We start from the raw sequence: 27,018 nt of genomic DNA on the forward strand, positions 1-27,018 counted from the left end.
AAACAAAATGTTCTGATTCACTAGATACTGGCACATTCTGCAGCCTCTGCCTTTGTCATGTGACTGTCACATGTGGCACAGGATGGATTTCTAGAGGAGCCTATCCAAAGCAGGTCTTAACTACCCTATTTTGACTTTACCCCTACTTGGCTTTATCTCTACTTATTTACAGTTAGAATTTAGTGAATAGCAGAAACCATAATTATAAACATGTATACAGTAAACACAAGGCCCATTACTTATGTTTAGCAAAAACAGTTACAGATTTTTAATATAATCTGATCTTATCTGGCCTGAAGAAAGTTAACATACATTTTATTTTTGTGAATACAGTGAGGTAGAGATTAAGAAAGAGGAGGGGTGGGTGAGAGAGAGACAGACAGGAAGATGGAGAGGAAGAGATGGAGAGAAAGTGATTGCTCAGGAATACCTATGGCATTGATCATATAACACAGAAGATTTGTTTATTCCTATGCCGCAAAGTATTTCTAAAGTGACAAGTAACTCAGTCATTGAATACCTCAGCATTGTGTGAAAAATAGTTATAAAGACTTTTCTCATAGTCAGTAAAAATAAATATAAAGCATATTGCAAATAGTGTGATGTAAATTCTTGACTATAATGAGGATCAATTCTTACATATTCATTTCTCATTTTAAGGACAGAATTTATCAGTAGTCTCATCTCTGTCTAATCAGCAGTATGAGAACTAAAGGAAGTCCAAAGACCCATCCAGAATATATAACAAGTAACAGATTTCTAAGACTCCCTAGTCCTCTGTTTCTAATACAACTCCAGACATATTTTAATCATGTACGTATTCATTCAACATTTACTGACCACCTACTTCGTATGAAGCATTGTATTAAAAGGCTGTGGATAATCCTCTACATAGCTCAATACCTGTGTTTCCTACTCCAAAAGAGGTTAAATTTATATTACAGTGATTAAGAGAAAAACAACAGCTTAAATGGATCAATAAAAAGTAAAGATACACCAGCTCTAAGATTATGTGTTACTAAATATTAATGGCAACTCCTTAACTTTTCATTAAGATAGCATTATTAAGGAAAATAATGCAAGTTATTTGAATAAGTTTTCAACATCAGGAATTTGGGACTACCAAATAAGTTATTTATTTAAATACTTGTTATATAAGTTGCCACTTTTCATATTGCATTTAAAGAACTTGACCTAATTAGTACAAGCTATGGTCTCTAATAGCTTGTCTATACTAAAAATGTAGATATTTTTCAGAAAGTGGGTAGAACTATTAACATCTAAGAAATCAACACTTAGAGGAAAAAAAAATACCAGGTGACAAGGATTTGGTAAAAGTAAAGGTTAATGTTCCAGCCTTAAAATCTACATCGGGATTTTAGACCCTTTTCTAAGACTACCATTATGTAAGTTTTACTTTTTTCCCTCTCTCACTTCCACTCAACTGCAATAGACACATGCAGAAATCAAGAAATGATCTTACAATATATACTTAAATTTTCTGAATATGCCCCATGTGTCCACTAATAGCCAAATGCTTTCAAATCTGTTCAGCTAAATGGATCAATAAGTACATCCAGTCTCACATAGTGGGGTTGCCAACATGGTGAAACCGAGCCAAACACAAAATATCTCTACCAGGACAAAAATGATTATCCACCCAGTACTCCAGAGAAATCTACTCTCCCCAGGTATCCCTTAGGGGAGTTAACATGCACATTATCGAGGGCAGTCAACAGCTATTAGAAAAAAATATATTTGAGACTCAGATCAAAGGATTGGGAGAAAACAGTGAGTTTCATAATAAACAATGTAATAGTTCAAGGTCGACATCAAATTATAATCTTTCAAACTCAGAGTACACAAAATACGTAACGGCTAGAGCAAACTGCTAACAAGCTTCTCTGTGCGCTCGCTCATATGACACAGCTGCAAGAAACAATTGAGCAGGTGCAACCAAGCTTTTGAGAATTCCTGCCTGTTGCCCAGGAACCACAACACCGCACAGTTGAGATTTTAAACAGGTGCAAACATTTTTTTTCCCATTCCTCTAGTGCTTGAGACAGTGCAGCAGACAGTACATCTGCAACCACTCCTTACCTAAAACAACCACCACAGAAAATAAACTCAAAAGCGGTAAAAAAGAAAAAAGTTTGAGAATAAAACAATAATGTCAAAAAGAGTGGTTCTGCAATAGTCTCTGACCCCGTATCAGCAGTCGCTTTAATAATACAGTTCCATGAAACACTCTCTAATCTCTTCACCAGATGAATGCTTTGTAATTAAAATCATTCTGCTTCATCAGATCTTAGAAATGTTTATTTGATTTTTACAATAGAGTGAAATGCAAGGTATGTATAAAATGCACTCTTCTTGGAAGCTGTCAATATTTGTAAGTGCTCAAAAATTAACATTTTCACATTATGAAATCTGTAAGCAATTTTAATACACAAAACTGTAGTAACTTGTCAGTTAATACATAGATTTACATAACTATAGGTGGTTCATATACATACCTGTGCAGCTATGGGGCACAGATGGACGTGCAATTTATCAGGTACTCTGAAATGCAAAACAAACGTATCATATAAGTAAAAATTAATTTTCTAACTGGAGCCAGTATTTGTGCTGAGGCAGTTTCTGCAGAGAAGTAGAAAAGACAGCAGTCCTTAAAGAGGTGAATAATTTTATATCTATATTTTCCCCAGAGTATATTTCAGACCACCCCAAATTCATATGTGTGAATAAACACACACAGAGACCTTAGCAGTGTTATCAAGAACAAATACCAGCAAGGGACTAAGACTCACCACGGCCCCTAAAACGAAAATGCTTTCACCAGAGGACGAAGCAAACACTTAAAAATGATTTTTTTTTTTTTTTTTTGGTATTCTTCCAACACTATTGCCTTCCTAAAACAAACATGACGGCTACTCTCTAAAATGAAACCACACAGATTCATCTGCACTCAGTTTGAATGGAACACCGGTTAGGAAGAAAGGTGCTTTGTGGAGCTGTCCACAAACATCCAAAAATAAATAAATAAATAAATAAATAAATAAATAAATAAATAAATAAATAAATAAATAAATAAATAAGAAGTAAACTTTGAATGTTCATTAACTTTAGGTTACAACAGCAAATAGAAAAGAGATTGCTTAGCTACCAGAGGGAATACCAGATATAATGCCTCAGCCCAATACACTTTGAGAAAACTGCCAGTGAAGTAGGTATCAATACAGAAGGCAACGTAAATCCAGCTCAAAGTTTGCAGAGTTTACAATTAGCCCTGAAACATATTTGTACGTAGGTGGAAATTGTATTCCAACATGCGGCCTCTGGCTACTTTGACCCTTAAAAATATTCCATAATTCTTTCTGAAAGCAAACTTAAGTGTTTAGTTTATATACTTCTAAGCAGAGTTAATAAAGGTAACATGAAAGTTAGTAGGTCTACACACTTGCTTCAAAGTGTGTCGAGGAAATAATCAATTTTGATGGTGATTCAATGAAACACCATCTTCATGCACTTCTGATGGGACTGTGAATTGCTAAAAATTTTCTAGGAAATTTCTAGGAAATTCTAGGTAATAAGTTCAAAAATTTTACTCAGTAATTTTAGTTCTAGAAATCTATTTTGTATGACTGAAAACCATAAATCTACAAAGGAAATAACTATTGTGATAGCAATAAACTAAAAGCAAACTAAATGTCTAACAATGGAAAATTGATTAAATAAAGCATAGCACACATCATAGAAAGGAATATTTTGCAACAATTCAAAAAATAACTTGTGGTAGTATAATGTTATATAAACATATAATATACCAATTGCATGGACATAATGAAACTGTGTAGATGAGGAAAAAACCCAGAAAGAACATACAAAAATATGGAGAATGATTGCATCTTAGATAATTAGATTACAGATAATTTTAATGTTTGCTTTTTACTTTTCCATATAGTTAGGCTCTACAGTAAACATTACTTTTCTAATAGGAAAAAATATTAGCTGGCAGGGTAGGGAGAAAAGAAAGAAGTTATAGACTGCCATATGGAAATCATAAATCTAACCTTCCTAAGTGAAATAAATTAATTCAGTCACAATAAAATCCACTAAGTATACCTACAGTGAGAAACTCATCTTCCCTGCTTCCTCAGAGGGGTACAGCCAGGGTCTCTTTCATCCCACTGCTTTAGAATCTACACCAGTAATTCAATAACACATTTTTAATCATCTTAGTTAAACTTCTTTAATTATGCAGAGTGAAATGATGGCAAGAACAATTTAGGACTGCAAATCTGTTCAACCTATTATAGACTAATTTATTCACTAAGTCAACAATATTTAGTGAGCATCTAGTACATGCAAAGTGTTGTATTTGGCATTATGATATGCTAAAAGATAAAACAGAACATACCTTACCCTCATAGAGCTAACTATTTAAAAGTGCAAAAAATATGCTCATATACCTTCCTATTAATTTTGCTGGAAACCCAAAACTGTTTTTAAGAGATAAAGTATTAAAAACAAAAAACAAAACAAAATAAAACAAAAATATGTACATACAGCTCACATAGAGATGCAAACAATACCGTATGAGGTATTTGTGACAGATATGGTACATTTTAAAAAAAGAAACCATATATCAAGCTTATTCTTTCATATTATTGCACAGAAACTGATATTTAGGTAACATTCAAGAAAAAGTTATGAGTACATGAGTGTATATCACTTATAAAATGCTCTAATTATTTGAGTTTGTTTCTTTTATGATTGACTTTTTGTTAATAGAGAATTATATAAAGGAGACCAGGTATGAAGGCATATTAATCCAACCTCAGATGCCAGATGTCTAAGCCTGTCTTAGATTATCTAAAGCTACATAAAACATGCACAATTACTAACAGGCTATTGTTATTTATTGGCGACCAAAGTAAATAAGTGGTTACTTGCTAACCTTGCCAAAGACACTGTTATGACACTACCAGGGAAAGGAAAGGAGATAGGAGTGGACAGAAGAACACTGAGGGGATCACCAACCAAAGGTGGTGATGGGAGTGGGTGAGACCATTTTTGTGGTGCAGGTAAAGTGATGCTTCTTTCAATAGCAGTTCAGCTCCCTTTTGGCCCGTAACCATAATGTAACCAGGATTTGTCCCTCTGAAGTGACACGCAATGGTTTTAAGGTTTGGTCAGTATGGTAAGCCTGTGCAAAGTGGTGACAAGAAGAAAGAGACGCTACTCATGCAATCAACGATCTGCAGATCTGTGGCTCACAGAGTTCGGCACAGCAGCAGTTATACGAGGTAGCACTGTGGTTAAGTGATTGGCTTTTGCCATCAGATAAACCTGGAATCAAATTCCAGCTCTCTCTCTTCAATCGTGGGGTCTCGGGCAGGTGACATTTTCCCTGTCTGTAAAATGAAGATCACGTTACCCATCTTTCTAGGATCGTTTGTGTCTATTACCTGTTAGAAGCATTTAAAGGAACTGGCACAGTGCCTGCTATAAAGTGAGCATTATTAAAGGGAAGCTATTAGTACTGCTCTGGTGGTTTGAGAAAAGGAGAGGATATCTGTCCCTTTAAGTTAAAGTGCTAACCTAAGCAGGCAGTAAAAAGATAGAAAGATGGCTTACTCAAGATATCACTCTATATCCCACAGCTCGCTGTAGAGCCAAGTCAGATGCTGGATGTTTCTTGAATCAGCAACAATAGTAATAGCCACAATAAGCAACCCTAACCAGCCTTTTAAAGCACCATTTCTATTATTGAAGAGGAAGACAGTAGGGTCATAGTAACATGTACAGCGATAGTGCCCATTTTTCTGAGTGAAAAATGAAGGCTTATTTTCTATACTTTACAATCAGGGAATTGGAAATAAGGATGAGGGGCAGCCCCGGTGGCGCAGCGGTTGAGCGCCGCCTGCAGCTCGGGGTGTGATCCTGGAGACCCGGGATCGAGTCCCACGTCAGGCTCCCTGCATGGAGCCTGCTTCTCCCTCTGCCTGTGTCTGTGCCTCTCTCTCACTCTCTCTGAATAAATAAATAAATAAATAAATCTAAAAAAAATTTGAAAATAAGGATGAAATAAACGTAATTATTCAACAGGAAAGAGACCAAGGTGTTGTGGGCTCCTTAACAGTTAATCACAAGTCGCAGAATCACCTTTTTATGTCTTCTAAAGAGACCCTGCAAATAACCCAAGCTCACATATAACACAAGGTTCGAATATAGAAGTAAAAAAATATTATAATCCATTTTTCTCTCCAGGGTTGGAACATGTAAGTGAAGGAATAATGATGTTCTGACAGTCCTTATTTCTGTTTTGATTTGGAGGACAGCACAGAGCCAGAATTGTTAAATGGTGTCTTCGGAATCCCATGAAGATGACATAATCCCTAGAATGGTTTGGGTCACATGAGGGTGAAGTTGCTATCAGCACCATTCCAGATGGAGATATACTATAGAGGATTTGTGTTAAATTCTTTTTACTCCTAGGCTGGCACAGCTGTATTGCCCAATGGGAACTGAATAAGTCCAATTCTGTGCTGTGAAGTGCAGGAAAGTTTATCCTCCCTCCATACTGGTTAGGCCTGGCTAGAGATGGAAGAGGGGGGCACTCAGTGGTGCCTCATGGGCCATTAATAAATCGAATACCTAATTCATTTAAGGCACTGTAAAGGGCCTCAGCAGGGTCTGCTGGGGCCAGTGGCTCCACAAAAGAGATCTGAACCTACATTTAGACCATAAACTACTTCCCCAGTGACCAAGTGAGCATCCTTATGAACATTTTAAGTGCTTTACATTTCAAGTTTGACCTATTTTGAGAAAAGACAATTTGTAAACCAAAATATTTTTATTTTATTTCATATGTGTTACTTCTGGACCCTCTACTGAGCCGAGCTGAGTGCTCTACCATTAATTATATTGTTATTATAAAATGCTGAATTTAATCATCAATAAAGACAATTTCATTTTTTTAAAGATTTTATTTAAACAATTTCCTTTTTTTAAAAATTGAGGTGTTTTAATTTCTGTGGTTTTATCTGAACAATAAGCCTATGAAGAGTAAGAGGAATTATAATTTTAAAAGTAGACTTGAAAAACTAATTATGCTTGTTTTTGTAAATTACAAAGCTAGATTTAGCCCTTCACACTTAAACAAATCTCTCTTCCTATCAGAAAAAGGAAGTATGAGAAGCAACAGTTATCTATGTATCAACTCTGTGAACTGGAAATAGATAAAGGGCAATAAGGAAGGAAAAGGAAATCATACGATAGATACCCGTTAGGCCAAGAGCACAGTTGGTCTGTCTACACCTTTGTCAGACCACTACATGTATGAAAGACTAAGCATAAAAAAATGCTGTTTGAATTTTCTAGTATTAATGGCTACCTCTTAAAACAATTTAATATCAGATTTTACATATAAATTAATTTGAACTTTCATGTAGAAACCTGATCTATAATATACTGTAAGTAACTCTATTCTGTAATCCACACTTCACAGTATATTAAAGAGAAAGTTTTATTAAATAGATGATATTTTAAAACTTTAATTCTTATACCAAAACTTAAGAGCTATCAAGAAAATGAACCAAACTAGAATTTAGGTAAACATTAAGAATTATATCCTCATTTACAGTACATCTTGAAGTTATGATTACAGAAAGGATTTATTCTTGGGCAATGTGAAAATTCTACTGACCTGCATGTACAAGTCCCTGATGTATCAGTTTAGATATTTTCCTCCTCTAGAATATGATGTTCTGTCCTTAATCTTGTCATAATAATCATAGCGTTGCATTGTAATTATCTATCACATAAGACCATAGGTATGTGAACAGGGGTTTTGTCTTATTCACTATTACATCTCTAGTCCTTAGGACAATATCTGAAAAATGGTAGATACGGCCTAAATATTGGTTAATAAATGTTGAATGGGGATGCCTGGGTGGCTCAGTAGTTGAGCGTCTGCCTTTGGCTCAGGGCGTGATCCTGGAGTCCAGGGATTGAGTCCCACATCGGCCTCCCTTCAAGGAGCCTGCTTCTCCCTCTGCCTATGTCTCTGCTTCTCTGTGTGTGTCTCTCATGAAAAAATACATAAAATATTAAAAAAAAAGAAATGTTGAATGAATTGTGTTACAATCTATTCCTGATGATTAAGAAAATTCACATTGCATAAAAAAAAATAAGGAATTACATTCCTAAACAAATTACTTTTCAATCCTTAAAGGACTAACCTACTGAACCTCTTTTCTTTTACTTTCCATCCTACTTTTCTTCTACAAAACCAAATGATGAGAATCCTAGTCTCAAATGTTTACAACAGATTAGAAAGACTGGTTGGTTTGGCCCCAGGGTGGGCAGGGGTGAGTGCTCTAAATCCCCCATTAACAGCCAGCTGGTACAGTATGATAGAAGTTGAGTCAGGGTTCCCTCAAAGAGCTCTGCAGCCCCCAACCAATTGTGTGGTTCTTCTACTCTCTCTGAGAGGCCACCTCCAATTGATGACAGACAGATCTCACCATTATTTTATTCTTTTGTAGCATTTGTAACAGTTTGAATTATTCATGTGGTTATTGGTTTATGTGTTTATTCTTTCTCACCCCCACAAGGTTGTACACTCTATATAGAGACCACATTATTTTGCTTGGCACTCTATATCCAGGGTCTAGGTTAGTGCCTGACACACAATAAACACTCAATAACTATTAGTCAGATGCATAAATATGAGGTTTGGAGCAGCAGCTTTCAATCAAAAGAGACTATAAAATTAGGTAGGTAACAGCTACCCCTACCGTTGTTTTTTCTACATTCCAACTCTGTCTACCACTTGGAAACCTCAGTGCTGTAAGAACGCTTTTATTATAAATCCCATTCAATCAATGGCAAATCAGGAAAATTTCAAAAGCAATTCCAGGTAGGCTGAGGTGGAATATCTAGGAGAAGTAATGGAATTATAATGAGAACAGCAAACACTTCCAATTAGAAGTTTGGGGTTTGAATTCCAGCTTACTAAGTGTGTATCCTAGGGGAACTTATGTAATCTCCCTAATAGTTTCATCTTATTTAAAATGAGGGGATTTTTTTTTATAACACACAGAGTTTTTAATGGCGATTGAATGAGATTATATATGTGAAAGCAGCTGGTAGTATAATTTATGGAATTTAGGAAAAAGGGCTCCCTACAAATTAGTTCTTTCGCATTGGCCAGCCAGTCTGTAGCAAGATAGAGAGATGATTTGACTACAAGCCCAGGCACAGACATTTTAATAGAGAGAAAACAAGAGCTCAAAGGAAGAAATAAAGGAGGTGCTAGGACTATAACTAAAAAACATAAGACAGAGTAGTAAAATATAACAACGGTTAGAAATGGAAATAGATTTTAACATGATAGAAAAATTGCCAAGAAATCTATTAGCTTTTCCCTTAAGTGACACAGCCTTCTCCACATATAAATAAAATAATTGCTACTAGTATAGTTAGGAGAAAAATCAACTGAAATGTACATTAAACACATATTAGAGATTTAACATTCTTTGCATGATTTCACATGCTAGAAACTCAGCCTGTGTAAATACAGCCATGAACTTTATTATTTACTATGATAAAGTAACAGCATATCCTCCTGTATGTACTACCTGCAGAGTTATAAAAGGCAAATGTGTACTTGCTCTTTAGGTACAATTACAAGGCAGCAGAATGTTGAGTTAGGCCCTTCCTTTGCATTCTGTGCTTATCAGACAGTGGTTACCAACACTGAAAAAGAAACCTGGTATCATGGAAACTTTATTGGAAATTCTTTTTTCACACTTAGGTGCTTTCATTTTTCTCACTGCTTTAGTCAAACTTACATCAGCTCCTCAGTAAATTGTTTTCTAAATCATTATCTTTGTGTTTGTGTGTGTGTGTGTGTGTGTTCTTTGGTCTATTCTTACATAAAGAAAATAAGAGGTCTTGGATGCATTGCATATCAAAAATAACCACCATGCCTCCATACTTCCATCTCAAGGAATGCCAATCTGATATCAAAAAGTTCATCAAAAGAGTCCATTTGAAATTATAGCCTTTGCCCATCTTTGGTGATACAATGCTTTTTAAAGTTTATGTTCTCTTTAAGACTGTCATCTGCATGAGGGCTGAAATTGTGTCTATCTTGTTTTATTTTATAGCATCACCAATATATAGGATAGGCACTCAATATGCAGTCACTGAATATTTCATTCATTTATTAAATAAAAATTTATTGAGTATTTACTATGTACCATTTTTCTACGTAGTGAACATAGGAATGAACAAAATAGATGAAAACTTCTGATCTCATGGAGATTACATTTTTTTGTGGCAAGTGACAATAAGAAATATTAGTAAAATATATATAGGATGATAGACAATGGTCCATGCTAAGGAATTAAAATAAAGCTAGGGAGGGGGAAATAAATGACGAGATGGGGTATTTGGGGGTGAAATTTTAAATACGGTAACTGATGATGACATTATTGAAAGATCAGATTCAGATAAAGACCTGAAATAAACGAGGGAATGAGTTAGGAAGATATTCTTGGAGAAAAGGTAAAAGGTATCCAAGCCAAAGAAATAGACATGGAAAGGCCCTCTGGGAAGAGTATGCTCTCCTGTTTCCTATAAAATAGCAGACTAGGGTCACAGAGAAATGTTCCTTTTGAAACACAGAGGTGTTTTAAAAGAGAAAATACAAAAACACATGCACAATTTTTTCAATGTTTGATCTATGAGAAAATTTTTTCAATGTTTGATCTCATGAGAAAGAAATTAAAATTCCACGATGATAGGAAGAAAAAGGAATATAAAGGACAGGGCATTTGGCATATGATTACAATGTTACCACAATACCCAGGCATGTTATCCAATTCAGTAATAATCAGGGGATCTCAGGGACACAAGGCAGGCTTACAACCACTGTGACCACAGAGAATGGCAACCAAGTAATATACCTAGAAGTATCAAATCTGCTCTGCTAAGACACCTTCAACAACCCAGGCCATGTGGGAGTCACGTAGAAAAAAAAAAAAGAATAAGTATTCACATATCAAAAATATCAAACACGTGAAGAAAGGTTTTTCCATAAATAAGTTAGCAGATACTTAAAAATAAGTGTTTTATGTCAAACATGAACATTAAGTTAGAAAATGGATAGAGCATAGTCTGAAGATCTGAAGTGGCAATATTAATTTCAGACTTTAATGGGATAAACACTTAAAATAATAAGAAATTTTACTTTTTAAAAAGAGTTTGTTTATATTTAAAAGGGACACAGAGACAGCAACAGAGAGCACGAGTAGGGAGAAGCAGGCTCCCACTGAGCAGGGAGCCCAACACAGGGCTCAATCCCAGACCCAGGGATCACAACCTGAGCCAAAGGCAGACGCTTAACCAACTGAATCACCCAGTTGCTCCCAAATGATAAGAAATTTTAAAAGAAAAAGGCAAAAATAAGGAGAAAAAAACACAAAAGAGGCAAATTTGATTTTAAAAGGAAGACATGCATAGAATTGAATTTTTATTAAAATTAACATCTGAAATCAAACTATATCACATTAGATGTAGCTAAAGGAAGAATTACTGAATTGAAAAATAAACTCCAAGGAATTTATCTGGAATAAAAACATGAAAAACATAAAAACAGATTAAGGGATAATAAAAGACAGAATAAAAAGATCTAACATGTGTCTAAAAAGTATTTGAGAATGGGAGGAGTTTGAATTTTAAAAAGTCCTATCACATGCTGTTTATGAGAGACTTAGCTAATATATGAGAGAATGTTTGAAACTACAAGAATGGTAAAAATTAAGGTAGGCATAGTAATGTTTAAGAAACTAGATTCTAAGTGAAAGCATTATTAAATAATAAAGATGGTCATTAAATAATGAAAGTGAAACAGTTATCTCCAATAATTAGAATTTTTTCTTAAAGCTTCATATAAATAACAGGTCAAAGACTAATGAAAGCTTGAAAATTATAGAAAATATGTAGAACTTAATGAAAATGGACACAACATATAAGAAAACTCAAGGGATGCACCTAAAGCAAAGGAAAATATATAGCTTAGATTTTTATGTTAAAAAGAAAAATAGTAAAAAATATCAATTTAGAAAAGGTACAATAAAGTAAAACCAAAAATGCAAAGGCAGGAAAACAACAAAATAATGTCATGAATAAGTGAAATAAAAAACAGACCTAAAGACAGTTAATAAAATGTGGTTCTTTGAAAAGACTAATAAACAAATTGTTGGGAAGTTTTATTAAAAAGAAGGTATGAATAAATAGCATTAAAAAGGAAAAAAGAACAAATTTGTTTGGAGATTTAAAATAATTACTGAATACTATGTACAATTTTATGTATTATTGAAGCTAAATATTCAAGCTATTTTAGGACTTCTATGAAAAGACAATTTTATTGAAAAACATAACTGGCAAGAACCTGGGTGGCTCAGTTCATTAAGTGTCTGACTCTTGATTTCAGCTCAGTCATGATCTCAGGGCTGTACGATCAAGCCCTGCTTCCAGCTGGGTCCTGGGCATGGAGCCTGGTTAAAATTCTCCCTTGGGGATCCCTGGGTGGCTCAGCGGTTTGGCCCCTGCCTTTGGCCCAGGGTGCGATACTGGGGTCCCAGGATCGAGTCCCACGTCAGGCTCCCTGCGTAGAGCCTGCTTCTCCCTCTGCCTGTGTCTCTGCCTCTATGTCTATCATGAATAAATAAAAATAAAATCTTAAAAAAATAAAAAATAAAAAATAAAATAAAATAAATAAAATAATAAAATAATAAAATAAAATAAATAAAATAAAATAAAATAATAAAATAAAATAAAATAAAATAAAATAAAATAAAATAAAATAAAATTCTCCCTTGCCTTCTGTCCCTCCCATCTTTCAAAAAATATACATATACATATATAGACGGTTAAGCATTTGCCTTCAGCTCAGGTCACGATCCCAGGTTCCTAGGATTGAGCCCTACATCGGGCTCCCTGCTCATGCTGTGTCTGTTTCTCCTTTTCCCTCTGTGTGCTTACTCTCTCTCTCAAATAAATACATAAATATTAAAAAGAAGAAGGAGAAGGAGGAGGAGGAAGTGATGCTCAGTGATGCTCTTCTCTTTGAGATAAGAAACTGGCTCAAGGTCACAGAGCTAATAAGTGGCAGAGTTTGGTGTTAGCACTCTAAAGCCTATTACTTAAAATACTACCTTCTACTGTTTCCTTATCTTTTAAAAATTACATTCAAATAGGACACTATGTCTTTATAACACTATATCTGAGTTTTGAATGCAATATAATTTTGGATTTCAGCAGTTTAATTATAATACCCCTAGGCATTGTTTTCTTAAAATTTATTGTTTGGGGTTCACTAAACTTCTTGTATCTATGTATGTTTTTCACAGAGTTTTGACCTTTATTCTTAAAATATTAAAATATTTTTGTCCCATTATTATTCTTCAATTACCTATATGGTAGATCTTTTTAAATGTCTTCCAATCCTCAGAGATTCTTCTTTATTTATTTATTCTAATTTATTTAAGATAATGTATTTTTCTATTCTAAACTTTCCATTTTGTTATATGTTCATATATCTATATATCTATATCTAGGTAGATAGATAGATAGACAGATAGATGTAAAATTCTCTTTGAGATTTCCTACCCTTTTATTCATTTCAACAATATTTTCTTTTACCTCATTGAGCATAATTGTAATAACTCCTTTAATTTTCTTACCTGATAATTCCAACATCTGGGTCCTTTCAGGATTGTCATCTTACAGATGACAGATTTCCTTTCTCTTAAGAAATAGAATTTGTTGGGGTTTTTGTTTTGTTTTGTTTGCATTTGAACTAATTTGGAGTTTTATCTTGGATGTTGTCAATGTTAATGGTGGGTACTCTGAATTTTGTTATACAGAGCCAGAGACTGCTGGCATACTTTTGTTTTAGCAGTCCATAAAGTTGGTTAGTCTCAAATTGCAAACTTGGTCCTGTTCTGTTCTCAGTTGGTTGCTTTCAGTATATTCTATACACATGTTGTTCAAGAGTCAGCCAGAGTGTTAAGCACAGTTTATATACAGAACTTGAGGTCCCTCATCTCTATATCTTTCCTTTCTTCACTTGATCTTAGCCAAAAGGCTGAGAAGTGATCTATCTCTTTCCTTTCTTGAATCCCCCCTCACTCTCTGGCATCTGTACTCTTTGTCAGGTTTCCTCCAGTCATTAAGCAGCAGGCTTTCTTTTGGAATTTAGTTGCCCCATTGCCACTACAACTGCAGATACCCTCAGGAAAAGCCACAAAAATGTGAAACTCCCCCCACTCCATACCAGTTGCTTAATCCAAGTTTCAGTTCTCTTCTAAATCTTCCTACTATTGTCCATATTTCAAAACCTTCAGATCATTATATTGTATTTTGTTTTGTTTATTTTGCTTTTGTTCTGAGTTTATCATTTTTATTTGCAGGTAGGTTATTGGTTAGAAATTTATTTCTCCATGCCAGTAGCAAAACTCTTTTATTATTAATTGGGGGAAGAGAGGACTCTAAAAAAAGTATCAAGAAGTATAGATAAAAAATCATATTAAACAGGCTAGAAATATGTCACTTGCTTCTGGGAGAGGACTGAACACATGAAGAAAAGGGGCAATAGAGTGGGTAATAAATATAAAGAAATATGTGCCACCAAATATGAATAAAAATGAAATTCAAATATATCAAATCCTCAAAAGTTTTGGAAATGGAAAATAATGTCAGTCAAATGTTTCAAGACCAACATTTTTCATCATATCTCAGAACCAAAGTAGAAAAAACAAATAGATAAAAGAACCTCTGTTCAAAGGGTTCTTTTTTTGCCAACATTTACAGCAATCCACAACACATCTCAAAGCTTGAAAAACTATCTCAAGAACTGACAATGATTAAGTTCCCAACTAAATTGTATTTTCTAAATTAAAAACAAGCACATACTCAAATGTAACTTTTTAAAATGAAACTAAAGCACATTCACTTTATAGATGAAAACAAAGGCCATACATCTCTATCATTACAAGATCTGTTTTAGACTTGACACATTATAGGACATGATAACATCAGATAGTAAGAAAAAAACCTCATTGAAAACTCAGCAAGAATCTAATTTCTTTAAGAGATCTATCATTTGAAATAATTTCATTATATTCTTTTCTCCTTTGGTATGCCTCTGGATCTAATTCTATCAGGATATAGTGAAAAACAGTCTTCCTTCAGCCATCAGAAGGTATGGTTCCACCATTACATAGCTGTGGGACCTTGGACAAGTCCCTTCACCTCTCAATGTTTCAGTTTGCTCATGTGAATTGTGAGGCTTGAATAGATTGTTTCCACTTTCCAACTGCAGCATTCTATGACTATATACATAGCCTTATTTCTGTATTCTTCAATGTTATAGGCATTATTGTATTATTTCTGCATAACAGGTCTGGAAAATTCCTCAGATGCCAGGACTATGGAAAAGATTTCAGAAGAGATAAATTATCCTCTGTAGAAAAGTGAGGAGAAAAAAAATACAATCTCCAACATACAATTTCAAGTAAATCATCAACTGACATCTGAAGTTGTCATACCTACAAAGACAGGAACCATATTTATATCAGTACTTCAAGTGAGTGGGATAATTTTGTGAATGGTGTGTTAAAATAATTTTAAATGTGAAGATTAGACAATTGGACATTTTTCATGAATTTCAAAAAAAAGATGCTATAATATTTAAGATTCTGAGAACTTGAGATATATCTCCTTATAAAAACTGCTTAGAAACAAAAAGTGGGATGATAAGTAATGCAATGCTCTTTACAACTGCCTAGGTTACACGGATTCAAATAACCTTAATAAACATGCATTAAACACCTAGTTGGTACAAGGTACTATACTGTTCCCTGTGAGACACATACATATAAGAAAGAATTTTACATCTGCCTTTAGGGAGTTTATAATTTATAAGAAGCAGTATATACTAGAGGGCATACAGACATAAAATATAAAGTGCATAGCAAGAAGAGGTAAATACTATGAATGAGGAAAAGAGAGAGCCCTGTATTTAGGCTTTGTTCCCAGTGGGGAACTAAGCAAGTGGGGATCACACTGCAGGAAGTGGCTAACCATACAGCTTGAAGGACACTCAGAGTTAGCTCCTGAGGAAGCAGGTAGTGGAATGGCTAGAGCAGCCTGGAGAAACACAGGCAGAGTTGCGGACCTAGAGGACCAGTAATCAGTTGAAGACCTAACAGGTGCTCACTTGGAAGATAAAATTCCTGTATTACTGTCCTGAAGGGACACAAGGATGACTGTGCAGCTGGGAGTTGAAAAAGGACAGAAGTAGAGTGAGTTCCCTGTTATGAGAAGACTTCCAAGTTGAGAAAATAAGAGTAAAACCATAGATGAAGGAATTTTGAGTTTGTCTAGTTTTCTACCTCATGAACATGTCAATAAATGCAGAAATTATATAAACAAGTAACAATTTTTATCAGTTTACAAATTCTGGCAGGCAAATTAAACCTGAAGATAAGGACAAAATTACCTTCAAGTTCCTGTTTACAACTTCCTATTCCCTAAAAGGCTATTTATATAGTTCATATGTGCAATTCAGTTGCATCCTTTCTAAATCATTCTATTGAAAGTGTGAAATGGTTAGAATCAAATATTACTGGTTTTCATTTTGTTCTGAAAGGGCAGTAAGAACAAATTAATCTATAATCACACTAATGATAAGAATAAGAATTTTAACTCCTTCCTTTGAAATGAAGAGGCAAATACTTTAGCCAAGAGCTTGCAGGTTTAATTTACAATTCACAAAAATCTACAAACATAAATTATGTGGTGAAAATTTCCCTATTCTTACTTGAATATAACTGTAATATTTTGAACATCAGTTTTAACAAAATGAATAAGAGTGCAACAGAGTTCAGATGAAGCTTATTTCTTGCCAAAATCCACATGAATGCCAAATACCTTCCAAGCTGATTGTGTGGCTACTTAGTACAGATGAATCCTCTTGCTCTCCTTTCAAATAAAAAAAAAAAATTCTTCAGATTAGACACTTTCCACTAAGTAACAGTCTCCCTAATCATGGCCTCATAGCGAACAAGAACTAAGGGAGACAGAGTGAACCCTTGAGGCCACTATGGTACTATATTGTAGGCTACTCATGTTGTGCTTCTTCAGAAACAAGCTATAAGAGCAGAAAGAGAAGGTGTGTTATACTTTGCCCATGAATCCTCCTTTATCGATTGGAAGAAGCAAGAATGCAAGAAAGGAAACTAATATTTAGTTATACCTTATTTTCGACTAGGCACTTAGCAAATATTTTGCTATTTAATTTTGTCACAATCAAATGAGGTATTAACACCATGTGATGCAAGAAAGGATGGAGTTCAAAAATGTAAAGTTATTTTTGTGACATCACATGTCAGCTAACTGGTGACACCATGACTTGATCCTACTTGACTCTGAAGCATCTGTTCTTTCCAATACATATTATTTCTACTCATGTCCCATTTTTCAAAAGTAGCATACTTCCTTAGGATTGCAGCTCTGGAAGGCAGGAGATTCTCCTCAAGCTGTTTTTGGGCAGCCTTGTTCATCAGGGGTCGTGCACTGGAGTATATTAATGGTTCCCTCCTCTCCAGATCTAGTGTCATGGATCATCTATAATAAAACAAGTTGAAGGAGTATCTGCCTAATGTACATCCTAGAAATTAATTTCAAAGGTGGTGAGCCTCACAACTAAGAAGGTGGCAGCAGCCTGTCCAGAGGTTGATCAATGAAATATTGTTTTTGTTCCACTGGTGTCTGCTCTTTGGAGTCCCTGGGGTGCACGCCACCATTGTTGGACCTACGACCATAGTCTTTTTTCCTTCCAGGCTTCTCTCCAAGCCAAACTCCTCATGTGTAGTTCTTCAGTATCATAGATATTGTGAAACACTAGGCTTTGCCAATTTTCTACTCTTTGAATCCCTTTTATATTGTCTTTCTGACCTAGCCCCAACCACATGACCCATTACTTTATTCTTTTGTTAATACTCTGAATTCACTTTCTAGTTTTGCCCTGTCTCATTTACCAAGGTCTCTTGGTTGAGATCTTAAGATGAGGATTTTAGTGTAAGTAGTTTATTTGGGACATAACCCCAAGAAACACTAATAAGGAATAAAGGTGGGGGTGGGGCAGAGAAGGGAAATAAAACAGACTATCAGCAAAGATAACCATCAACAGGCCCTCAGATCTCTGTTCTTGCATGTTGTCCCTCACATCAAGAGGCAGAGTTTGTTTCCCTCCATCTTGGATCTAGGTTAGACTTTTACTTTTGACCACAGAGTGTAGCAGAGGTCACACTGTGCCAGTTCTGAGCAAAGGCTGAAAGAATCCTGGCAGCCTCCTCTTTTGCTTTCTTGAGATGCAGACACCACGTAAAGAAGCTCTGAGTTGATTAGTGAATGATAAGAAACCATGCGCACAGAAAGAGGTCCAGACAGAACCCAGCTATTCCACCCATTGCACTGAGGCCTTAGTCCTGTAAGTAAAGCCAGTGTGGACCTTCCTGACTGCCATGAGCTGGTAGCCAAAAGCAGCTACATGAATGACCTCTGGTATCCTCTGGCAGAACAGAAGGATGCCCCAGCTAAGTCCAGCCACCCCACATAATGTGAGAAAAACCAAATCCTTATCACCTTAAGCAACTGAGTTTGGGGGTAGTTTGTTACATAGCCATACAGGAAGCATGTGGGTAGTCAATAAGGGGTGCATTTATTAGGCAGCTTATTGCTATGATGAACTAGAGCTCAATTCTACTGCATTAAGCTGGCGAATAGTACAGAACATGCCTCACAGTTAACCCATATAAAGGGGGACGGTGCAAAGGTATTTATCCACTAACTTGCCACCAGTTATTTGCTCAAGGCTTCTTCTTGTGACATGAACTGCTTGGTATTTCAAAACTGCCCAAATTTGCTACACATCCAGGAAAAATGCCCTTAAGCAGAAAGTCACAAGTATCAACCATAAGAAGTTCTCAGTGACAAGAAATGAATAGTGGGGAGAAACAAAAAGAGTGCTGACACCAGTGAAGACCCAATCCTGGAGCACCTGCCTTCTCCACTCCTAGAGTTCAGAAGCTACAGAGGGCCTTACATACACAGAGTGTAACTGCTTCCCGTCCTTGGCCTCCACCTTTGGCTGGGCCCAAAGTGCCTTAACAATCCTCCTTCATCTCCCTAAAGCAACTCTCTCAATTTCTACATATGACATCCATTTCAAATCTTCCCTCTTTCCTGAATTTTTTTTAATTTTTATTTATTTATGATAGTCACACAGAGAGAGACAGAGAGGCAGAGACATAGGCAGAGGGAGAAGCAGGCTCCATGCACCAGGAGCCCAACATGGGATTCGATCCCCGGTCTCCAGGATCGCGCCCTGGGCCAAAGGCAGGCGCTAAACCGCTGCGCCACCCAGGGATCCCTCTTTCCTGAAATTTTCCACTCCACTCCTGCCCATTCAGTATCTGCTACCCGTTCCAGTGAGAAAGTATAGACCCTTAGATCAACTTTTTGATACCTTACTTACAAACCCACTGCATTCATATCCATCTATTTCCCCTTCCCTACTAATGCCACAGGAAAGGATCAACCTCAATCCTGCATTCCTCCACCCACCTCGCCATGACTGAAACCCTTTGCCTTAGGGCTTCTGTCCCTCTTACATAATTGCCAGATCTCTCTCTTAACACACAAATCTGGTCAAGCCACTGAATTACTGAAATCCTATTTATGATTTTATTGCTTGAAATATACTCTTTTCTTCCTCACCCATCTCCCAGATGCTTCCCTGACAAACTCCTCTCCATCCTTAGGTCTCAACTTAGCTATTTTCTCCTCAGGAAAGCCTTCTCTAACCTTGTTGTCTACCCCTCCCCCAATCTACACTTACTCCCATTACAGCAGTTTGCTCTATGCTGAAATTCCATATCCCCTTTCCTGATATCCCTCCTTCTCCTTCCACTGAATGTAAGGTCCTCCAAATCAGATATTTGTCTTATAAATTTTTGAACCAATGTCCTCTATCTGGAATACATTTGGTGCCTCATAAATATTTATTGGATAAGTAAATGAACGGGGTCCTTTTATTCTCCTCTTCTCACCATTCCAGAATAACTTTAATGGAAGCTGAATGGAGGAGGATATAAGCATACTGTGGCCCTTCTTTCCATTCTCTTTTTTTTTTTCCTTTTTAGTCTTCTATAAAAAGGTATCATACTGACACTTTCTTTTCCACTTAAAGACAGTTTGGTAAAAAAAAAGATAAAATAACAAAGCAAAAATGAACTTGCTTATTTGCTCAAGAATCCCTTGCTAACTTGGAACCTTTTGTCCTGTTACTATGCTATGCAGAAACAGACCTCAATGCTGGCCTCTATAATTCTCAACATCAAAACTTCACAGTAGGGATCCCTGGGTGGCGCAGCGGTTTAGCGCCTGCCTTTGGCCCGGGGCGCGATCCTGGAGACCCGGGATCAAATCCCACATCAAGCTCCCGGTGCATGGAGCCTGCTTCTCCCTCTGCCTGTGTCTCTGCCTCTCTCTCTCTCACTGTGTGCCTATCATAAATAAATAAAAATTAAAAAAAAAAAAAAAAAACTTCACAGTATCTTGAGTTTTAAAAGGATTTTTCATAGGTAAGAAAATATACTTGTATATTCATGGTGAGCTTGTTTAATAAATTTTTTCTAAAAAATATAAAACAATCAATCTCCTTTTTTGTAGTCGGATCGGCGGGCCTGTCAATGTTAGTTTTAATAGGTATCATTTTTATTGTAATCAAAAAATGAACCATCGACTTTATGAAATTAAAAAAAAAAAAATCAGTGTGGGCTTATGGTCATTCGGAAGCCTTTCTACCTAGACCTAGAGTCATTTCTTAAACCATAGACCAGATTTCCTAGGAAAGGATTTGGAACAAAGAATATGTTGTCTTTGCCTCTTCTCTACGACATTTTCAGCAATTGGGAATGTGAGACATTTTAAGTCTTTAATATGAAATAAAGCTCACTACTTTAGAATACCTGAAATCTAAAAAAATAAAAAATAAAAATAATTTAAAAAAGAATACCTGAAATCTGTTCAGAGGGATTCTCACCTTCTTCCTTTCGCATCATGCCACCTTTTGAAATAGGTGAGGGAGGTGAGGTAGCTTTTTACAGGTTGGTCTTCAGGGAGATAAGATCATTGAAATTCCACTCTATCTATTTTTGTTTCCTACCACCTTGAATCCAGAGTATTTGTGATATTATGAAGTCTTTGTGTTTTTCACTAAAAACACCCAGCCAATTCAGATTTTAAAAATTTACATTAAAGCAAATATGCAAAAAAAAAAAAAAAATCAGATTAACAAACCACCTGAAAAGCATCAGCATTTATAAAATTTGGTGAAATGTAGGAAGAAGCAGGTTTCCTACTATTTTCTTAGTCTGTGGATACCTGGGACATAATTCAGCTTTCCAGCCCCTGTTCCCCGATCAGCTCACTCTTTGTTCAGCTCTATCTTCAGTCTGGCATATAATTACTTCTTTAGCTCCTGTGCTATTTGGTTTTAAGCACCTCTTACCCCCAAGGCCTCATGGCTCTAAGGGCTTGTTGAATTTAAACAAGCACGTTTAAATCTTTGTCTTTAAATGAGTAAAATAAAAGTCTTCACACCTAACACAGAGTACTATTCTATCCACCTACACTCTAAATGTGCATGTTATAATTGTCTCCCAGATCATAATGAGCATCTATCCATCCTCAAAATCAGAGAAAGGAGAATTCATTCTAGAGGTAAATTTACAATAAATGGTTTTATTCTTGATTAGCTATGTGTGTTTGGGGACACAGAGATTGGCACGTGCATAATTTAACCTAATAAGTGTTGGATGATCAGGGACACCTTAGAAATAAATGTGGGGCAAAGACAGTGGAAGAAAAACAAAAGAGAAAAGCAATATTAATAGCAGAAAAAAATACAAGACAACAAAGTGAAGAAGTTTTAAGCCTAACCCCTCATCCAGCAGAATTTGCTGCACACTCACACACATCCTCACACTCAGGTGTGTACATGCACAGGCACATGCATGTATACATACACACATGCACACATTTTAATTACAAAATGTTAAAACTATATGCTTTTCCTAAAGACATACAGGAGACCTGGATTCTACTACTGCTGCTGTTGGAAAATCAAAAATAGCATGTATGGTTTTAGTTTAGTCTTGAGTAAATGAGTGATCATATTTGTTCCATGTTCTTAATTTACCTGAACTACTGGTAAATGAGTATAGAATGAGACTCTCATTTAAATACACTGGTAAAAAGAAGTGTTTGAAAAGAAGGATTATAAATATAAATTATATTAAAAGTTTGTTAGTGAAAAAATGAATAAATTTTAATAAATCTCAAATGGAAAATAAAGGACATTTACTCTCATGAAGGAAATAGAAATTTTGAACATGAAATATCATACTTTGATCTATCAAATCAATGTAAGTTAAAAAAAAAATAAGGGAAGAAAAATCCAGTGTTGAGAAACTACACTCAGTGAGTATGGAAACTGGTACAAATTTTTTTGAAAAAAAATATGCATTATGCATCAAGAGCCTGAAAATGATTAAATGCTATGTCATTTTGGGTCCTCTGGCACTAACACCAATTGGATAAGTAAGATATTTATTGGGGCAACAAACTGTGAGTGATAAGAGGGAGGACACCAGGCAAAGAGAATTCTCAGACCATGATGCAGGTTTGACACCTATGAAAGGAAAGAGAGAAGAGGAGTTTCACATGTAGAGCAGTTCTGAGAAAGTCTAAGACAGGTTGGTGGGGAGTCCTTGGGCAAAAACTGCCCCTTAGAATCTCATGTTGTGCAAGAGTGAGTACTGGTAAGCTCAGTCATTGCCTAGAAGCAGCCCAAGAGAAGCATATGGATGCCTGAATGCTGTGATGAATCTAAAGGTGGTCCCAGGGTCTGAGGATAAAGCCCCACATCGAGCTCCTTGCTCACCCAGGACTCTACTTCTCCCTCTCCCTCTGCCTGGTGCTCCTCCTGCTTGTGCTCTCTCTCTCTCTCTGTCAAATAAATAAATAAAATCTAAATAAATAAAAGGCACTGTGGTGAGCCAGTTAGTTAAGTGTCTGACTTGATTTCAGCTCAGGTCAAGATCTTGGGATCCTGAGATGGGTGCCTGCATCAGGCTCCGCACTCTGCATGGAGCTTACTTGTCCCTCTCCCTCCGCTCTTCCCCATCCTCCTCTCTATCAAATAAGTAAATAAATAAAATCTTTAAAAATATAAAATTAAAAATAAAAAGGGCACTGCCATGGTCACTGCATGTGGCTTTATTCCAAATCTAGGAATTTTTGTTTGTTTTTTTCTTTTGTTGTTGTTGTTGTTGTTGTTTTATTTTAATGATGGTATTGGGTGTCTGAATGAAAACTGATGTTCCATACACTCTTGTATGACTATTCGGTATAGGTGTTCTACTATCACTGTAAGGAGTATCCTCTGCATATGTATGTAGGTGTGTTCATTAGTGCATTCATTTTCAACACACAATTGAAGAATTTTCTGAGAGTCATCATATGCCAGGCACTGTGCGAGTAAATCAAAGGTTACAAAGTAATATGATTAAATGTTTGCTTTAGCCCTGTATTTTATTTTATTGTGCTTCACTTTATTGTGCCTCACAGATAATGTGGTTTTTACAAATTGAAAATTTGTGGCAACACTATATTGAGCAAATCTATCAGTGCCATTTTTCTGACAGCATTTGCTCACTTCATGTCTCTGTGTCATATTTTGGTAATTCTTGTAAGATTTCAAAATTTTTCAATATTATTACATTTGTTGATCTGTGATCGGTGATCTTAAATGTGACTATTGTTAAGTGCTGTGGGATGCCATAAACTGCACCCATGTAAGACAGCAACATTAATTGATAAATGTTGAGTTCTGACTATTCCACTGACCAAACCATTCCCCTATCTCTCTCCATTTTCTTGAGCCTCCCTATTACCCAAGACACAACAATATTGAAATTAGGCCAATTAATAACCTCACAATGGCCTCTAAATGTTCAAGCAAAGGGAAGAGTTAGATATCTCTCATTTTACATCAAAAGCTAGAAATGATTAGGCTTAGTGAGGAAGTCATGTCAAAAACCAAGGTAGGCCAAAAGCTAGGCCTCTTGCATTAAACAGCCAAATTGTGAATGCAAAGGAAAAGTCCAGGAGGGAAATAAAAAACACTACTCCAGTGAACACTTGAATGATAGAAAAGAAAAACAGTCTTATTGTGGATGTGGAGAAAGTTTCAGTGGTTTGGATAGAAGATCAAACTAGCCACAACACTCCCTTAAGCCAAAGTCTTATCCAGAGCAGGGCCCTAATTGTCTTCAATTCTAAGATGACTGAGAGAGATGAGGGAGCTGCAGAAGAGAAGTTTGAGGTTATGAAGTTGGTTCATGAGGTTAAGGAAAGAAGCATCTTTCCAACTTTAATATAAAAGTAAAGGTGAAGCAGCAAGTGCTGATTTAGAAGCTGCAGGAAGTTATCCATAAGATTTAGCTCAGATAATTCATGAAGATGGCTACACTAAACAACAGACTTTCAATGTAGATGAAACAGCCTTCTATTGAAAGAAGATGCCATCTAGGTATTCCATACCTAGAAAGAAGTCAATGCCTGAAAGCCCCAAAGGATGGTTTGACTTAGAGGCTAAGGCAGCTGGTGACTTTAAAGTCAAATGTTCATTTGCCATTCCAAAAAACTTACAGTCCTTAAGAATTCTGCTACAACTACTCTGCCTATGCTCTGTAACTAGGACAACAAAGCCTGGATGACAGCATATTTGCTTATATCACAGTTTACCTAATATTTTAAAGCCACTGTTGAGACTTACTGCTCAGAGAAAAAAAAATTTCCTTTCAAATATTCAAAATATTACTGCTTATTGACAATGCACCTGGTCACTCAAGAGCTCTGATGGAGATGGGACAATGAGATTAACATTTTCATGCCTGCTACACAGCATCCATCCTATAGCCCAAGGATCAAGGAGTCATGTTAACTTTAAAGTCTTCTTATTTAAGAAATACATTTTGTAAGGCTATAGCTACCATAGATAGTGATTCCTTTGATGGATCTGGGCAATGTCAATTGAAAACCTTCTGGAAAGAATTCATCACTCTGGATACCATTAATAACATTTGTGATTCATGGAAAGGGGTCAAAATGTCAATGTTAACAGCAATCTGGAAGAAGTTAATTTCAACCCTCATGAATGACTTTGAGAGGTTCAATACTAGTGGAGGGAGTAATAGCAGATGTGGTAGAAACAGCAAGAGAACTAGAATTAGAAGTGGAGCCTGAAGATGTGGCTAAATTGCTACAATCTCAACTTGAACTGATGAGGAGTTGCTTCTTATGGATCACTAAAGAAAGCGGCTTCTTGAGATGGGATACACTCTTGATAATGATACCAAGAAGGTTGTTTAAAAAACAACAAAGGATTTAGAATACTACATAAACTTAATTCATAAACAGCAGCAGGGTTTGAGAGGATTGACTCCAATTTTGCAAAAAAGTTCTACTCTGGGTAAAATGCTATTTATTACACAGCATTGCAGCTACAGAGACGTCACTCATGAAAGGGAGATACAGAATCCTCATTGTTATCATATTTTCAAAAATTGCCACAGCCACCCAAACCTTCAGCAGCTACCACACTGATCAGTCTGCAGCCATCAACAAAGAAGCAAGACCTTCCACCAGCAAAAAGATTACAAAGATTATCTGAAAGCTCAGATGAGGGTTAACATTTTTTAGCAATAACATTAATTCAGGTATGTATATTGTTTTTTCAGACATAATGTATTATACACTTAATAGACTACAATGTAGTGTAAACATAACTTTTTTATGCACTGGGAAATAAAATAAATTCATTTAGCTCTCATTATCACAATATTTGCTTTATGTGGTGGCCTAACACCAAACCCATAATATCTCTGAGGCATGCCTGTATTCTAAAATTGTTTATAGGAAATACATATTTCAAATTTATATGTCCACATCTTCAGAGTATTTGTCCATTTGAATATAATGCATTTCATTGCTTTTCAGATGTTCTATAATATGCACATGAGTGACAGAACCTGATTACAATTTGATTAATTCATATAAATGAAGAAAGGAAGACATTATCCATTCATTTCTGACCTTCTTTTGACTGTGAAAAGTATCATGAACCCTACTATAGTGAGCCAAACCCTCTCAGGGTAGATAGAACTCACAAGCACTGGTTTCATAGATTGTTGTTATGCTCCCTAATTAAACAACTGTGTGTTCTAGGTATACTTGCATGACATCTCTGATGTATGCATACCTATCTTCTTATTCAGCATGCTTTTTTTTTTTCATTTAAAATCCATCAACTAATGATCTGTGATCTTCAAGTAATTAATTTAATGATTACATGAATTAATATAATGCACATCCCTTTAAAGGAGTTAATATTTTCTATATTTATGTTACAAATTGGCCTTGGGTGAATATCATCCATGCCATGGATTTCATTGTGGTTCAAGGATAAACTATTTCCCTTTTGTAATTCGGTAAGTTTGCTCCAAAGGAGCCTATTGCTTCTCTACTCAACAATGAGTAAAATGCATTCAGAAACCTTAAGGGACCTATTCTTAATAACATGGAGTTCTGTCCCAGTTTGTTAAATTCACTGAATTTATAATTCATTGTTATTGTCAAAGAAGTAATCCAAACATGTTACTAGATTGCTCTCCTAAAATTCACAGAGCAAATTTGGAGCAATTTTTAAAAAAAACGAATAGAATAACAGAAACAATAATCTACTTGCCACTAATAAGTTACAGATAGGAAGGCAGACTTTATATTTATCAACAGAAAACTATGGGAAAT

The 27,018-nt window shown here is 35.7% G+C and overlaps 1 protein-coding gene across 27 annotated transcripts in view; it reads right to left on the bottom strand.

The window, feature by feature from the left end:
- The window catches only part of ZBTB20 (zinc finger and BTB domain containing 20), a 750,813-nt gene that overhangs the window by 542,321 nt on the left and 181,474 nt on the right, over positions 1-27,018 (bottom strand). For 25 of the 27 annotated variants that reach the window (XR_005383338.1, XR_005383339.1, XR_005383340.1 and 22 more), the window contains one exon: positions 2,517-2,562. The gene's annotated coding sequence lies outside the window, so the exon portion shown is untranslated. Of the gene's footprint in view, positions 1-2,516; positions 2,563-6,168; positions 6,347-27,018 lie in introns of those variants that run through there. The other 2 variants (XM_038582888.1, XM_038582889.1) reach the window with 1 other exon arrangement.

Source organism: Canis lupus, chromosome 33, assembly GCF_011100685.1.
Source record: "Canis lupus familiaris isolate Mischka breed German Shepherd chromosome 33, alternate assembly UU_Cfam_GSD_1.0, whole genome shotgun sequence".
NCBI classification, from domain to species: domain Eukaryota; kingdom Metazoa; phylum Chordata; class Mammalia; order Carnivora; family Canidae; genus Canis; species Canis lupus.